Source organism: Papaver somniferum, chromosome 6 (genome assembly GCF_003573695.1).
Source record: "Papaver somniferum cultivar HN1 chromosome 6, ASM357369v1, whole genome shotgun sequence".
NCBI classification, from domain to species: domain Eukaryota; kingdom Viridiplantae; phylum Streptophyta; class Magnoliopsida; order Ranunculales; family Papaveraceae; genus Papaver; species Papaver somniferum.
Window position 1 is genome coordinate 139,427,959 of NC_039363.1, and position 16,324 is coordinate 139,444,282.

Here is a 16,324-nt window from a genome sequence, read left to right on the forward strand (position 1 = left end):
TTCAAGAGAATCAACTAGACTCAATCTTAATAAAGTATATCAAAGAGTTATATCTCTCTTTCTCGATTCAGTTCTTACTCAAGCAAATAGAAATCTGCGAGTCTAATTGAATACAAGAGAAATCACTTGAACGGTACCAAAGACCAATGTTCAAGGATCAATCAATTTCAATCAACAACCAAAGGTCGGATTTCCCAATTGATTGATTCAAATGAACAACCTGTGATATTTCACTTATAAAGATAAACAATATAATGTGGAAAAGAAATAACACAGACACCAGAAATTTTGTTAACGAGGAAACCGCAAATGCAGAAAAATCCCGGGACATAGTCCAGATTGAATACACATTGTATATTAAGCCGCTACAGATACTAGCCTACTATAAACTAACTTCGGTCTGGACTGTGGTTGAACCCCAACCAATCTCACACTAATCCAAGGTACAGTTGCGCTCCTTACGTCTCTGATCCCAGCAGGATACTACGCACTTGATTCCCTTAGCTGATCTCACCCACAACTAAGAGTAGCTACGACCCAAAGTCGGAGACTTTAATAAACAAATTTGTTTCACACAGAAAAGTCTAAGGTAATAGATAAATCTGTCTCCCACAGAAATACCTACGAGTTTTGTTCCGTCTTTTGATAAATCAAGGTGAACAGGAACCAATTGATAAACCAGACTTATATTCCCGAAGAAAAATTCGGTATTATCAATCACTTCATAATAATCTTAATCGACGCGGCGAAAGAAGATATTGTGGAATCACAAACGATGATACGAAGATGTTTGTGATTACTTTTATATCTTTCCTGTCGGAGATATCAATCTCAAGCCAATTGTTACGATTGTACTCAATACGATAGAATCAGCAAGATCAGATCACACAACTACGAGAAAGTAGTATCGGTCTGGCTTCACAATCCCAATGAAGTCTTCAAGTCGTTAACCTACAGGGTCTCGGTAGAAACCTAAGGTTAAAGGACAATCTACTCTAGTTTATAAAACTAGTATCACACAGGAGGTGTGGGGATTAGGTTTACCAGTTGTTAGAGTTCTCCCTTATATAGTCTTTCAAATCAGGGTTTGCAACCAATGTTATCTTAGTAACAAAGCATTCAATATTCACCGTTAGATGAAAACCTGATTAGATTCAAGCTAATATCTTTTAACCGTTAATCGAAAACTTAGCTTGTTACACACAAATGAAATGCACGTTTATGTTTGTGTAACCATACCCAAACATGTACATTCGTTGGTTCAACAGTAATTAACCAAATGGTTAGCCATACTAACACTTTCATATCAACCATATTCTTCTCTACCATAACTAGTTCAAATGACTCAAATGAACTACTTAGAGAGTTGTTCAATTTCTTAGATCTTATAGAAGTATACAAGACACAATCGAAGCAAAAACGATTTGATTCAATCGAATCGATTCATGAACATTATAGCCACGGTTTGAAAACTTGCATTCCTTAGTTTATATAAGTATAAGTTCACGAATAATCGTTTTTAGAAATAACCAACCTAAGTACGCGGACTTAAGTACCCGGAATAACTTTGTAAATGGTTTACAAACTCCAGAAGATTTTCTCGGGAAGAGAACCTCCGACAGTACGCGGACTGGGTTCGCGGACTCTGTTCCGGTTTTCCTAAGCAGCGAAGTACACATACTTTGGTTCAAGGAATAAGGACTTATACATGTATGTGTTACCACACAATGCTTATATACAACAATGGTTATATAATGTAAACTCTCATTTCAATCATTGATACATTCTTAGAGGACGTTATATAGTTGTTATTCACAAACCATTTTTCGTCAAAGTCATTTTCAAGTGATTGAAACTTAACATGACTTTCGTCACTAGGTAAAGATGAAATTGGCCAAAGCAAAAGCTTACCAACACATATTTCGAGAAATAGATAAGCGAGATAAACTCGGCTCGAAATAGCAAATATGTATAATCAAAGTCTATATAGCAAAACGATTTTTGTGTCAAGATAGGAGATAGAGTAGGTAGACTTTTGAGTGATACATAAGTTCAAGTCTCCACATACCTTTTAGTCGATGAAGTTCCACCAGTTCCTTGAGTAGTTCTTCGTCTTGTATGATGATCTCCATAGAGTTCTTGAGCTCAACTATACTTTCTATCCTAGTCCGAGACTTAGCTATAGTAGACTAGAAATCAAGACTTATAGTTTTGATCACTAACATTGACAAACATGCTTGAGATAGCAACGCATGGGAGTTCGACCGAGCAGTGCTCTAACATTAGCATCTTGCAATACTTTGATCATTATTAACATCACTTCTGATGCAAATACTTGTATAAGATTTGTGTCTGATCCACTTTATTGCTTCAAGAACAATGAAACTTTCAGCCTCTTCGGGACTTATTGATATTCCAAAGATATTTTTGGACCCTTGGTAATCCTCTGCAACATCAGTAAATACAACGTTAATACCTAACTTATTAGTGTTTTTCTCAAAAGAAATATCATGGTAAATCATAGCACATTCTTGTGGGAAATCATATTGAGATACATTAACTTGAATATAAAAAATATTTTGTAGTGGATTAGTTCATTGCATACCAAGGAATTAACAGTTCAATGGAAAGATTAATAACATGTCTAGCAATTGTCAGAGGATTAAGTCGTTTATCTTGCAAAAATTTATAACGCCTTCCCCTCCAAATACATCAGGCAATAATGAAGATTGAAATAAGTTGATTGTTGTCTTGAATGAAGTTAATCTACTTACTAATCCAATCTTAAATTTTAATGTTAGAATTAGCATCTTGCACGTATTTATTACCATAAGGGGAAGCAGACCAAACATCTCACGAAAAATTACTATGTGAGAAAGTATGTTATGTTGTTGCATGGTTGTTGATGTCACAAATGTTGTAAGTGAAAAAGCGGGGGTACAACAACCATACCTAATATTTCGCTTAGCAATCTTTATGGAAAAACTCCAATATACTTTCTAAAGAATCAACTAGATAGTCAGACTCAATCTAGATAAGAAGTATATCAAAGAGTTTATATCTCAATCTCTCGATTTGATATATACTCAAGCAAATAGAAATCTGCGAGTCTTTATCAAATACTAGAGACGATCAATTTAAATCAACAACCAAAAGGTCAGATATTCTAATTGATCGAACAACGCACAACCTGTGATATTTCAATTATATAACAAATAATGCGGAACAGAAATAACACAGACACCAGAATTTTGTTAACGAGGAAACCGCAAATGCAGAAAAACCTCGGGACCTGGTCCAGATTGAACATACACTGTATTAAGCCGCTACAGACACTAGCCTACTCCAAACTAACTTCGGTCTGGACTGTAGTTGAACCCAAATCAATCTCACACTAATCCAAGGTACAGTTATGCTCCTACGTCTTTGATCCCAGCGGGATACTACGCACTTGATTCCCTTAGATGATCTCACCCACAACTAAGAGTTGCTGCGACCCAAAGTCGAAGACTTTAATAAATAAATCTGTATCACACAGAAAAGTCTACGGTAATAGATAAATCCGTCTCACACGAATATACCTACGAGTTTTGTTCCATATTTTGATAAATCAAGTTGAACAGGAACCAATTGATAACCCAGACTTATATTCCCGAAGAACAGCCTAGTATTATCAATCACCTCACAATAATCTTAATCGACGCGGCGAAAGAAGATATTGTGGAATCACAAACGATGAGACGAAGATGTTTGTGATTACTTTTTATCTTGCCCTATCGGAGATATAATCTCAAGCCAATTCTTTCAATTGAACTCATACGATAGAAAATGGCAAGATCAGATCACACAACTACGAGAAAGTAGTATCGGTCTAGCTTCACAATCCTAATGAAGTCTTTAAGTCGTTAACCTGGTTTAGAATAAGAAACCAAAGGTTAAAGGAGAATCGGCTCTAGCTTAGCACAACTAGTATCACACGTAAAGTGTGGGGATTAGGTTTCCCAGTTGCTTGAGTTCTCCCTTATATAGTCTTTCAAATCAGGGTTTGCAATCAATGTTAGCTTGGTAACACAGCATTCAATATTCACCGTTAGATGAAAACCTGATTAGATTCAAGCTAATATCTTTCAACCGTTGTATCGAAAACTTAGCTTGTTACATACAAATGAAATGCACGTTTTAGGTTTGTGTAACCGTACCCAAACTTGTACATTTGTTGGTTCAACAATAGTTAACCAAATGGTTAGCCATATGAGAAATTTCATATCAACCATATTCTTCTTCACCATAACTAGTTCAAATGACTCAAATGAACTAGTTAGATAGTTGTTCAATTGCTTAGATCTTATGTAACTACACAAGACACAATCGAAGCAAAAACGATTTTCACTCGAATCGGTTCATGAACTTTATAGCCACAGTTTGCAAAAGCATTCCTTAGTTTATATAAACATGAGTTCAAGAACAATCGTTTTTAGATATAACCAAATAAAGTTCGCGTAATGGGTTCGCGGACTTAAGTTCCCGAAAGGAGTTCACAAACTCCAGCAGATTTTCTCGGGTTGAGAACTTCCGCCAGTTCGCGGACTGAGTTCGGTGACTTAGCTCACGCCACTATTACGGTTCTCTTGATCAACTAAGTTCGCAAACTTCGGTTCAAGGAATAAGGAATTATACATATACGTGTTTCCACAACAATGCTTATATCCACCAATGGTTATATAATCTAAACTCCCATTTCAATCATTGAAACATTCTCATAGGACGTTATATAGTTGTTATTGACAAACTACTCTTCTTCAGAGCAATTTTCAATGTGATTGAAACATAACTTGACTTTCGTCACTAGGTAAATATGAACTTGGCTAAAGCGAAAGCTTACCAACACATATTTCGAGAAATAGATAGGCGAGATAAACTCGGCTCGATATACCAAATGTGTATAATCAAAGTCTATATATCAAAACGACTTTTGTCTCAAGATAGGAGATAAATAGACTTTTGAGTGATAGATAAGTTCAAGTCTCCACATACCTTTTAGTCGATGAAGTTCCACCAGTTCCTTGAGTATTTCTTCGTCTTGTATGATGATTGCCATGGAGTTGTTGAGCTCAACTACACTTGCTATCCTTGTCCGAGACCTTAGCTATAATAGACTAGAAATCAATAATTATCGTTTTGATCACTAACATTGATAAATATGCTTGAGATAGCAACGCATGCGAGTTCGACGGAGCAATGCTCTAACAGTAAGCATCATCTTGGTTGTGTGTTTATTTGATAAGCTTACTCTTAGTTAGAAGGATATTTGTTCTACATTTCAAAGTAAAAGTTGGAATTCTGGCAAGATTAAAGCCCTCCATATGGATTTAAGAATGTGTAGAAGAGGATTTAGCAAGGAACAGGTTAATAACCCATTAACTAGCAATCTATAATCAGATTTGACAATGCAGGGACATTACTTTGTGTGTGGACATATAAGCATATCCTCTCAAAACATTGGGATTCTAGTGTTTTTAGTTTCCGAAAATTTTAGTAGTGAAAGAAGTTTGAACCAAGTCAATTTCCAGTGTTTAGTATTTGAATCCATAAATCTGCCCACATTATAGTTCGGAATAATATTTGGATGAGCTATGCGAAGTGGATCTGACATTTCATAAATCCAGTTATCGGTAAAAGCCTCAATGTTATGCACATCTCTACCATCCAAAAAAGCATGTTGCTTTATGAATCCTAAACTTGAGCAAATGCTAGACCATACCCATGTCCCTGACTTTTTTGGAATGCAAAAGATGGAAATTTTGCAAAATATTTACACTTTTTAGGAGAGTGTATGATATGAAAGAAAACTTAGATAAAAGTAAACATCTTCAAATTCCCAAGTGAAGATGGGACTGCTTCAACATCCGCTTCAAGTGCAAATCATAACTAGGAAATTCCTCTCTCCCTTTTAATAATATCTCTATTGGGTTCCTCTAATTTTTGGGGGTTCGTGCTGCTTAGTTGCTACCTTCTTTCTAATGTGAATAAATTTCAGCCCGACTAACAGAGGAATTTGACTATGCGAAATAAAAGAGCTCTTCCTCACTGACAATTTCCTACCTTTGAACTACTTTATTAATCTTTCACGGAGGATCACACTAAGAAGGTAAGTTTAATAGAAGAGATTGACCCGATGGATGACAAGTATCAAATTCAGCTGACTCGCTCTCCCCTCCCACCTTGCATTTTATTGAAATATACCGTTTCCATTGTATAAAAAAGAACACTATTGAAAGAGTCTTTTCCCCACAAAAAATCTCTTCGAGCTTGTTTTATCTTACGAAGATTGGTATCTGAGAGAATAAATGAGTTCATGTGATAAGTATATATGAATTTCAGAATATGCTTGATAAGAACAAATGTAACTGATTTAGTAAGATGTTTGCACTTCCACTTACCTACTTTTTTATTAAAGTGACGAAAAATATGCACAAGGGACTTAGTTTTATTTATGATAGCGAATGGGGGAATGCTTTAATATTTCTCATTAAGCTCCACTTTTCTAACAATCATAGCTCTAATAAGGGACACATAATAATCTAGATGCACACTTTTACTGAGAAAACATTCGTATTTTTCAAAAATGATCATTTAACAAGATATGGGACTGAATCTTTCAAATAGAATTGATATGCTAGCTTCAAAATGAAAATCTTTTGTGTGAGAATGAGACAATCATCTGCAAAAAGCAGATGCTTAATATTAGGTGTCTCTTTCTTTACTGTAACGTCATGAATTAAATGGCTATGCTTAGCATGCATAGGGTGATTAGAAAAAGACTCTTTACACATAATGAATAAATAAGTAGATAATGGATCTCCTTATCGACATCTAGTAGGTTAAAAAGCAGGACAAGGAGAACCATCAAATTATTTTTGAGATGGTGGTACTGATATACTTGTAAATGAGGTCCACCAAGGATCAAGGAAGCCAAATCTCTTGAGGACATCAATTATAGATGACCATTCAACCATTTCAAAGACCTTGAACATGTCTAATTTAAGTCTCATGATTTCACATTTATTTTTCTTTTTTCTTCATGGTATGAACCACAACTCATAAGAAATACATTTTTTTAATGTTCTTATTGGGAACATATTTAGATTGAAATGGAGATATTATCTTGTATAGATTGGTTTCATCCTATTTTACAAGCATATTACAGATTATTTTGTAGTTTGAATCGCATAGTAAGTTATGTAGGAGTTGTAGGGCCATTAAATTAAGTATAAGAGACATGAATGCATGATTTATTTCTTTAAGCGAATGGTTAGTATCAAAAAAGCATTTGACAGTATTTCAAACATCATTTTCAAGCAAATCCATGTTCTAGTTATAGAATCTCGGTGGATATCTATCATGATTAGGAGCAGTCCATGGTGCCTGTTTGTGCCATAAGTAAAAATGCCACATAATGGACCAAATTAGTACTTGAATCATCTTTTGGCCCTCATCCAAGCCCGCTAACCAGTCAACCGAAGCAGCCCACCAGCCTGCCCATTATTACATAAATTCAATGACTGGTCAATGGTCAAAGTCAACGCCCGGTCAATGGTAAAAGTCAACAACCGGTCAACGGTCAAAGTCAACCATCAGTCAATGTCAAGGCCGTGTTGCCAATGGTGCTGCCATGCAGTTTCCATCCATGTTTCCAATGGTGCTGCCATACAGTTTCCACTCATATTGCCAGCGGTGCTGCCAACCAATTCCCAACTAAGTACGCTATCGCACTGCCAGCCAGCCTCCATCCATGCTGCCAGCCATTATGCATGTCAGTCAATCAATCCAGTCTGCCAGCCATCATCCATCCATACTGCCAGCCATTATGCCTGTCAACCATCAATCCAGTCTGCCAGTATGCATAATTAATTCAGGAAGCATGCAAAAGCAGTTTCATGCAAAATTAAACATGGAGGCATGAATGAGCAGTTTCATGCGAATTAATTCAGGAGGCATGAATGGGCAGTTTCATGCAGAATTAAACATAGAGGCATGAATGAGCAGTTTCATGCGAATTAATTCAGGAGGCATGAATGAGCAGTTTCATGCAAAATTAAACATGGAGGCATGAATGAGCAGTTTCGTGCAGAATTAATGCAAGGGAAGTAAATACCATTTATATTCAGGATTGTATAAATAGAGGGAATGTAATTCTGAAAAAAGTGAGGGAAAATGGGGGGGAGAGAGGTAGCTAATAGAAAAAAGATACATTGTAATACAAATATCAATGAAATATCACTCCCCAGGGGGATTCTTTCGTGGATGTAGGAAAACCATGTCGAACCACGTTAAATCCATGTGTCTTTCATTTCTGATTATTTCCTGTTAGTAGCCCTGTTTTTATCAACAACACCAGTTTAATCGTGTTCTGTGCCTAGAAGTATTTCTGGGCGCAAACATTGGCACCGACTAAGGGGAAATACGAGAAAAGGAATCGTGTTTTCCCATTGAGAAAAGTTGTACAAAATATTTCAATATCGTGTCCGTCAGAAAGCGGTTTGAACGTCTTGATGCAGTCCAGTTGATCGCAACTGCTGCAGTACAGTTTGATCGCAACAACTGCAGTCCAGCTGATCGCAGCTGCTGCAGACCATATAATCGCGGTTACTGCATTCCGGTTGATCGAAACTGCTGCAGTCCAATTCTGATCGAAATCACTGCAGTCAAGCTGAACGCAGCTGCTGCAGTCTAGTTAATCGCAGTTATTGCAGTCCAGTTGATCGCAACTGCTACAATCCAGATTCGCAATTCGAGATTTTCGGAAACTATTATCTTTGGAAAGCACCCAATCCATTCCACCACAAGGGTGTTAAAACTATTATCAGGATGTTCGGTCCACGGTAAAAGATGGCGTAAAAACATCATCAAAATTGTTGCTGGATGTTCGATCCGAAATATGGATGGGTCCAGTTTTGATTTCAATCACTGCAGTCCAGCTGGTCGCAGCTGCTGCAGTCCAGTTAATCACAGTTACTGCAGTCAAGTTGATCGCAACTGTTGCAGTCTAGCTTCACAGTCGGAAGCCACCAAAGCTGACTCACCGCAAAGATCGCAAAAACTGTTGGCAGGATGTTCGATCTACATCACGTTACAGTCCAAAGTTCAAAAAAAAAAAATCAGTTTATCCATAACATATCAGCAGCATATTCGAGTTCGTAGCTTGTCAAAATCACCTCCACCATGTCCGAGTTCCAAGTCCGTAGCTAACTGCACCAGCTGCACATACGACAAAGACATGAGGCGGAAACCCTAAGGAAGATCCCCAGAAAAGCATCTCAAAAGGTTCCGGAAAAGGTCACAGAAGTATAGCAAAAACAGTTGCGGAAGAGTCCATGAGAAACGGCAACAGCGTCCAGAACCGTTGCTAAAAGTCCAAAGAAGATTCCATGAGGAACAGTAGCAGTTGAAGAAAACTGTCACTAAAAGTTGAAGCAGGAAACCGTTGCAAGAAAGATTGATAGAAAAGGCAACAATTCTTCAAAATTGTCATTAAATGTTTGGAGGAAAGATCACGGTTCACGAAAACCGTGGCGAAAGGTTTCAAATACAAAAAACTGAAGGATCCTCGGGGGGGAGCTACTTTTGCTGAGAAACTGTTCTGGTGTCTCTAGGTTGTATTTCTCCATGCAGACTACTAAGCCTGAGTATTTGGACGAGTCACAGGTGGTCTTTGACGATTACCTTAAGCATTACTTTAGGTTGTTGGTTATTGGAGAAGGGCTGGGCTTTGGTCTTTTGCAGCAGAGGTTAGTTACGCTGCCCCTCAAGGATGGAGGTTTGGGTGTGTACACTATGGAGGAAACGATGCAGTACTTCCATTTGGCTTCGCTTTCAGACTAGATCTCAACAGGTTAACATTTTGAGAAATGCAAAGGTGCCTGGTCCAAGCCCCAGTTTTGAGAACGCCCTAGCCCTCTACAAACATGTATGTGGTATTAATGATTCTTCATTGTACATTGATGATATTTCCCCCCACTCTACGAGCTCCTTGTAAATCAAATATTTCGATGCGGTGAAGAGGAATATATCCACCCAGTTTGTTATGACTGCGCATGATTCAGCTCTATGGCAGAGTAATAGAGTCAAGCATGCTCAGGATTACTTGATGGCAATTCCTATTGATGGGATTAATCAAACAATTGGTGCAAGACAGTTTCGTGTTGTTTTACAGTATAGACTTGGGATTCCCCTTTTTGAGGATGGAGATTTGTGCTCTAGCTGTGGCAAAGGTATGGATATATTTGGGGATCATGCCTTGCACTGCAATAAGGGAGTAAGGATCAAATACATGCATGATCTTGTCCGTGATACTTATGCAGATATTTGTTATCGAGTGTGTGTTCCAGCCAGGTGATCGGATTCCGGGAGAACCCTATATGTGATAACCGCATTCGCACGGTGTCTAACTAGTAGACAGAGGCAAGTACGGGTCGAACCCATAGGGAGCGGTGGAAATACTATAATCAATATCTCTAATGAACTAACCAGAAATGATTTTTAAGATTTTTGTAATGAGAAATGTAAAACGAAATAATAAAATTAAAAATCGATGCGATGGTAACCAGGATTTTATTGTATCCACCACTATTTCTGTTCAATTACTGAAATGAAACATAACTCATGAATAATTATTTATCGTTTGTTCTATCGACATCACCTATTATATGTATTAGAGTCGCAAATATCACTGGGACACCCTAAGCATGGCACATCAAAAGACTAAATCCAAGCATGCACCATCAAATTGTATTAGTGAGAAAATTATACGAAACTAAATATAGGTTCACAAATAATACCTGGCTATTCTAAGCATACCCCATCAAAGGAATCAACCCAAGCATGAAATATCAGATAATGAGACAAATATATTTGTTATCCTAACAATTATGCACAAAGGTTCTACGAAACCGGTGAAGCGACAACTCATATTTCGATAAATTGATAAACAATATTAAGAATTAATCATATTCAATTCATAATGGTCTTTTGCTCAATTAATCAATTCAAATAGCCTAATACCCCAAGTAGTTTCAACGATAAACCCTAATTATAAAACTTAGCAAAACATGGCTTTCTCAAAATCCATAAACGTATTAAAAAGAATCAATCACTAATCAAAATGAACAATGGAGAATACAAAACATCAAACCCTTGTAGACGGTGTCTGTCGCCAACTACACAGCCTCTGCTCCTTTCTCCGGCTCTCTCCGTTTTTTTTTGAAACAACACATAAATATAGCCCACAGATGAATTCACGTCGTCGCCACATCACCTCCCAATAGAAGTCTGCCACATGTCATGAAATACAATCCGCCCAATAATATTGTGTCGCGTGTCGTAATATGACGAAACATTGTAAAGTATCAGCGAATATCCACTTTCTATAGTATATGAAACCACCAAGGAAATAAATTAATTTCATTTAAAAAAGCATGATATTTTCTTGCATGTACTGGGCCCACCTTAATTTTATTTGCACAAATGACGTCATTTGGTCTCAAACATTCCTTCATATTCTTTATATATATATAGCAAGAGAACTTATGTAAGGACAAGATATGTTAATCTTTCCCTTTTCTTCATTTGCACTTCATTTTCACGTGGTCATGGAGGTGATATCTTCCATTCTTATGTTAACAATAATAAAGTCACTCTTGACCAATCTTAGGTGGCATTAGTGTGCTGACGTCGACTCGCTTCACCATGCATTAATTGAAGAGAAAATTAAAACTTGTCTGCCCATTGTGACCTCGGCTGTGAAATAATTCTATGCTGCTGATATATATGGAGATACCAGGCCAACATAATAAGTGCTGCTGATATATAGAAATACCAGGCCAGCATAATAAGTGTTGCTGATATATAGAAATACCAGGCCAGCATATTTGATCATTGTGGTTGCCGATATATGGAAATACCAGGCCAACCACATTTCATCATTGTGGTTGCTGATATATGGAAATACCAGGCCAACCACATTTTGCAATTTTCGTCGCAAACACCATTAAGTCTCACATTTTGCTGTTTTCGCTGGATGATCGAATTCACTTGTACTTTCTACAAAAGCACTAAAATAGTATTAGCAACTAAAATATTGTATCCTAGCTAATATAAATATGGGTATAAAATGTAGCATTTACATGCTTATCACCAGGAAATAAGTGGATTTGGGGCTCCTCGCTGACAATGGAGTATCCTTACGTCCCGCAGATATCCTTGTATATGGGTGGGACAATGGTCATGACATGTGCTTGGATGTTACGGGTGTTTCCCCCTTCACGGATGACTGGGAGCGTAATTTTGTTCTTGGACGGGCAATTGATAATGCGGTTTTAAAGAAAAGGCCCAAGTACCTTGAGAAATGTACAAGTCATAGGCTGAGGTTTGGTGTTCTTGCCTTTACTACCTTGGGTGGGTTAGGGAGTGATACTGTAGAGTTCTTGAAACGGCTACGAAATTATATGTCCAGTCATGATGAGAATGTTTATATTGGAGATTTCTTTTTTCGTAGGATAAGTGTTGTTATCCAAAAAGGGATTGGAGCCCAGCTTGTTGCCAGGCTTCCATCCAATGTTTGTAAACTCCTTTTTGTTGATGATGAATAAATTTATCTCTTTTTTTTTAAAAAAAAAAAGAAGGACGGCGGCTAAACTTCGATGCTTCCTGACACATCAAACTTCGATGCGCTGAGTATATCAACCTTCCTAACACATTAAACTTCGAAGGTCTGCGGTACATCAAACTTCAGTTCCCTGGAAAATTTCGATGCTTCTTGGTACATCAAACTTCGATGCGGCTGCGTATATCAACTTTAGATGCTCTATGGTACATCAAACTTCGATGATCTGCGGTACATCAAACTTCAGTGCTCTGGAAAATTTCGATGCTTTTTGGTACATCAAACTCGATGAGCTGCGTATATCAACCTTCGATGCTTTGTGGTACATCAAACTTTGATGATCTGTTGTACATCAAACTTCAATGCTCTAGAAAATTTTGATGCTTCCAGTTACATCAAACTTCGATGAGCTGCGTATATCAACCTTCGATGCATTGTGGTACATCAAACTTCGATAATCTGTGGTACATCAAACTTCATCAGGGCGCCACATAAGCAGGTGTCACATCAGCATTTGCTGCAAGTTTTCCCGCAAAAATTGATTTGAATTTTGAGAAGAATATGATGTCTCCCCATCCTCTATTAGGGTCTCTTTACCACATGTCCTAGGCTAACTTTAGTAGTTTTAGGGGTGCCTTTAGTAATTTTTTTGGGTGCCTTTAGTATTTTATCCGGGGAGCAAACATCACTTTTCGAGCAACTTTTTCCACATGAGTTTATTTCTTCAAAAATATTATACAAAGACATAAAACACCATAATAAGTACAAAAACGAGCACTAACAAAGTAGATAATTGAGATCAAATCGGACACAAAAATGTGTCTATCACATTGCTCAGTCGAACTCGCAATTTTTTTTATCTCAAGCTTGTTATGCAAAAATCTATACATTAATTTCTAGTCTGCTAAAGTCAAGTCTCGGACGAGGATTAGAGTATGGTAGTTGAGTACTGAATCACCCTCGAAGATTGGAGACTGAAAATCGAACGAATACATTTAGAGAACTTCACCGACAAAGAGGTATGTGAAGTCTGAATCATCCTATTTACTCACTGCATTTACCCTTCTCTCTTATGAGACTATATCTACGATTTTTGTAGATTTAATATTGCAAAGAATAAATTTCTACTCAAGCCTGTCTTATTAAATATTCAAACAATGGATGTTTATAAATCCTTAATAATATTGGTTAAAAACAATTTATTATTTATGATCTATTTTTGTTTCAAGTTGAGCATTTGGAAATTTTCTAAGCAATGATATTTATTATCAGCGGTGATTGGGAATGTTTCAAATTGTTTCTGGACACATGGTAGGTACGCATACCCAATACGCGTATCCTAGTGATCTCAATTACGGAATAGGATAGGTACGCATCCCAAGTATGCATACTCTAAGGTTCTGAGTCGTGGATGGAAGGGAGGTATGCAAATACGCATACCCCTGAGTTCATGAATGGATAAGGGTACACATACCTGGTATGCACTTGTCCATACGTATACGTACCCCTATAATACCTAGCCAGTAAAGAATTAAGCAGATGCTCATAAACTATTTTCACAAATATGTTTGGCATTGCCACATCTCTCACGAACACTTCTAAGACAACTTTGTTCACTAAATGAATCTGTGTTTGTTGGATCATGGTTTAAGACTCGGGTGTTAATGTACACAACTTATGCTTGAAAGTTAAAAAAACATATATGCTAATACGAAATATCGTTATACACGGTTGCAGAACCCTGGAACATAGTGTACATTCTTCTATATAATTTCAATGAGTACTTATCATATGCTTACACTAATTCCTAATAAGAATTTAATATAAATTGAGAAAGTGTTTACTTGGATCTCAAGTTATCTTAACTTAAATTCGAAGCTGCCTAGATCCTTGAAAATATATAAATAGTGAGACTCGTGCAATATGATTTCTTAATCCCTGGGACTTTTGTGTTCTTGTTGCTTGCTAGGGTCGTCCTCCAAAACCTAGGTTCTCTGAGAAACATAATTAGGTTACGACTTAAAGACTTCACTTAATGATTTATGAAACCAGGTCTGAATATCTTTTACCCGATCGTTCGTGTATCCTGATCATATTTTTATTGATCTTCGAGGTTCTATTTATCTCAGATCAGGAACAACATAGATAAAAATCACAAAAAAAAATTCGTCTTAGATTTTATGATTCCTCAAGACAGATATCTAAACTCTTCTTTGATTAGTTTGGATTATTTTTGGGAGATGGTTATCAATCCAGGCTTCTCAGCTAACTGAGTGTAAGTGTTCCTGATTCATGAGGTTTGCTAGACTTTGTCTATTACATACAGATTACCAAACTTAGATCGAAATATCAAAAAGGAAATCAAATAGAATTATCTGTTAAAGGCAGATTGGTCTCAAAAGTCTTCACTAGGTTGAAGCAACTCTTAGGCTGTAAAGGACATCAGCTAAGAGAATCAATTGTGTAGAGCCTTGCGAGGTTCAAGAGATGTAAAGATCACGACCGTAGTTGAATTGCTTGGAGGCTTAATTCAGTCTCAACCATATTCTAGTCCCAAGTCTGATAGTACGCTAGTGTCTGTAGCGGCTTAATACAGTTTGGTGTTCAAAGATGGACGAGGTCCAGGGATTTTTCTGCATTTTTACTCATTAACAGAACTTCTAGTGTCTTGTGTTTTTCCTTTTTATCATTATATTGTTTCATCTTTATAATACAGGAATAACACAAGTTGTAATCAATCTAGGTTTCTCAAGTCCTTATAATTTATATCAAAAACAGGATTCGCTCTTGCGTAATTCCTATCTTGAAAGATAGATCATAAGTTTCATACTTGTTAGAATTCGGATCCTCTTGATTTGGGTATGACTAAATTAATCTTGGATATTGATTTGTGAGATCGTCCAAGAAATCTTATATATAATCAGGTTTGTGGACTTTGTGTATAGACATACTGATTGTGGAAAAGATTAGAGAAAATATTTATATGCATATTGTTCAAGGATCTCTAATTTAGATCTACTTGTAATTGTATTAGGTTTTGTCCATACAGGTTTCCGAATGAAAAAAATAGTGGTGCACTTGGTAACCTCTCATTTTCAATTGGTGTCAGAGTAGGAAAACACCATTTTTCCTAACAAGTTTGTGTTTGTGGCGATCTGGATATATGAACAAGAGTTCAACCTCTATTAACATATCACTAGCCTTCAATGGCACAAATTACTTATTGCGAAAAATAGATATGTGCTCCTTTTTACAAGTTCGTGATTTCAAACATGGGTTCTTGTTGTAAAAGGGTATGTTCCTCTAATAGTTCGAGAAGGAGATATAACTGTTGTTGAGGATATAATTGTATACGTCAAACTTAGAATCAGCGCTGCAAAACATAAATTCTGATGGATTTAATGGTATCATCCATGCCATAAGCCAAGATATTATACATCATGTGTTAATGTGTACTATGCTGAAGGATTCATGGGATATTTTAGAGACCGTATTTGAAGGGAATACCTTAGAAAATGAATCTAGGCTTCAAAACCTAACTTCTGACCTTAATTTCTGACTGGAAAAACCTTCGTATGGCTAATGAATATAAGTTTGAGGAATTTTAAAAATTTATCTGAGATAGTGAATACTTCTCATGCATTAGGCAAGACTATTTCTGAT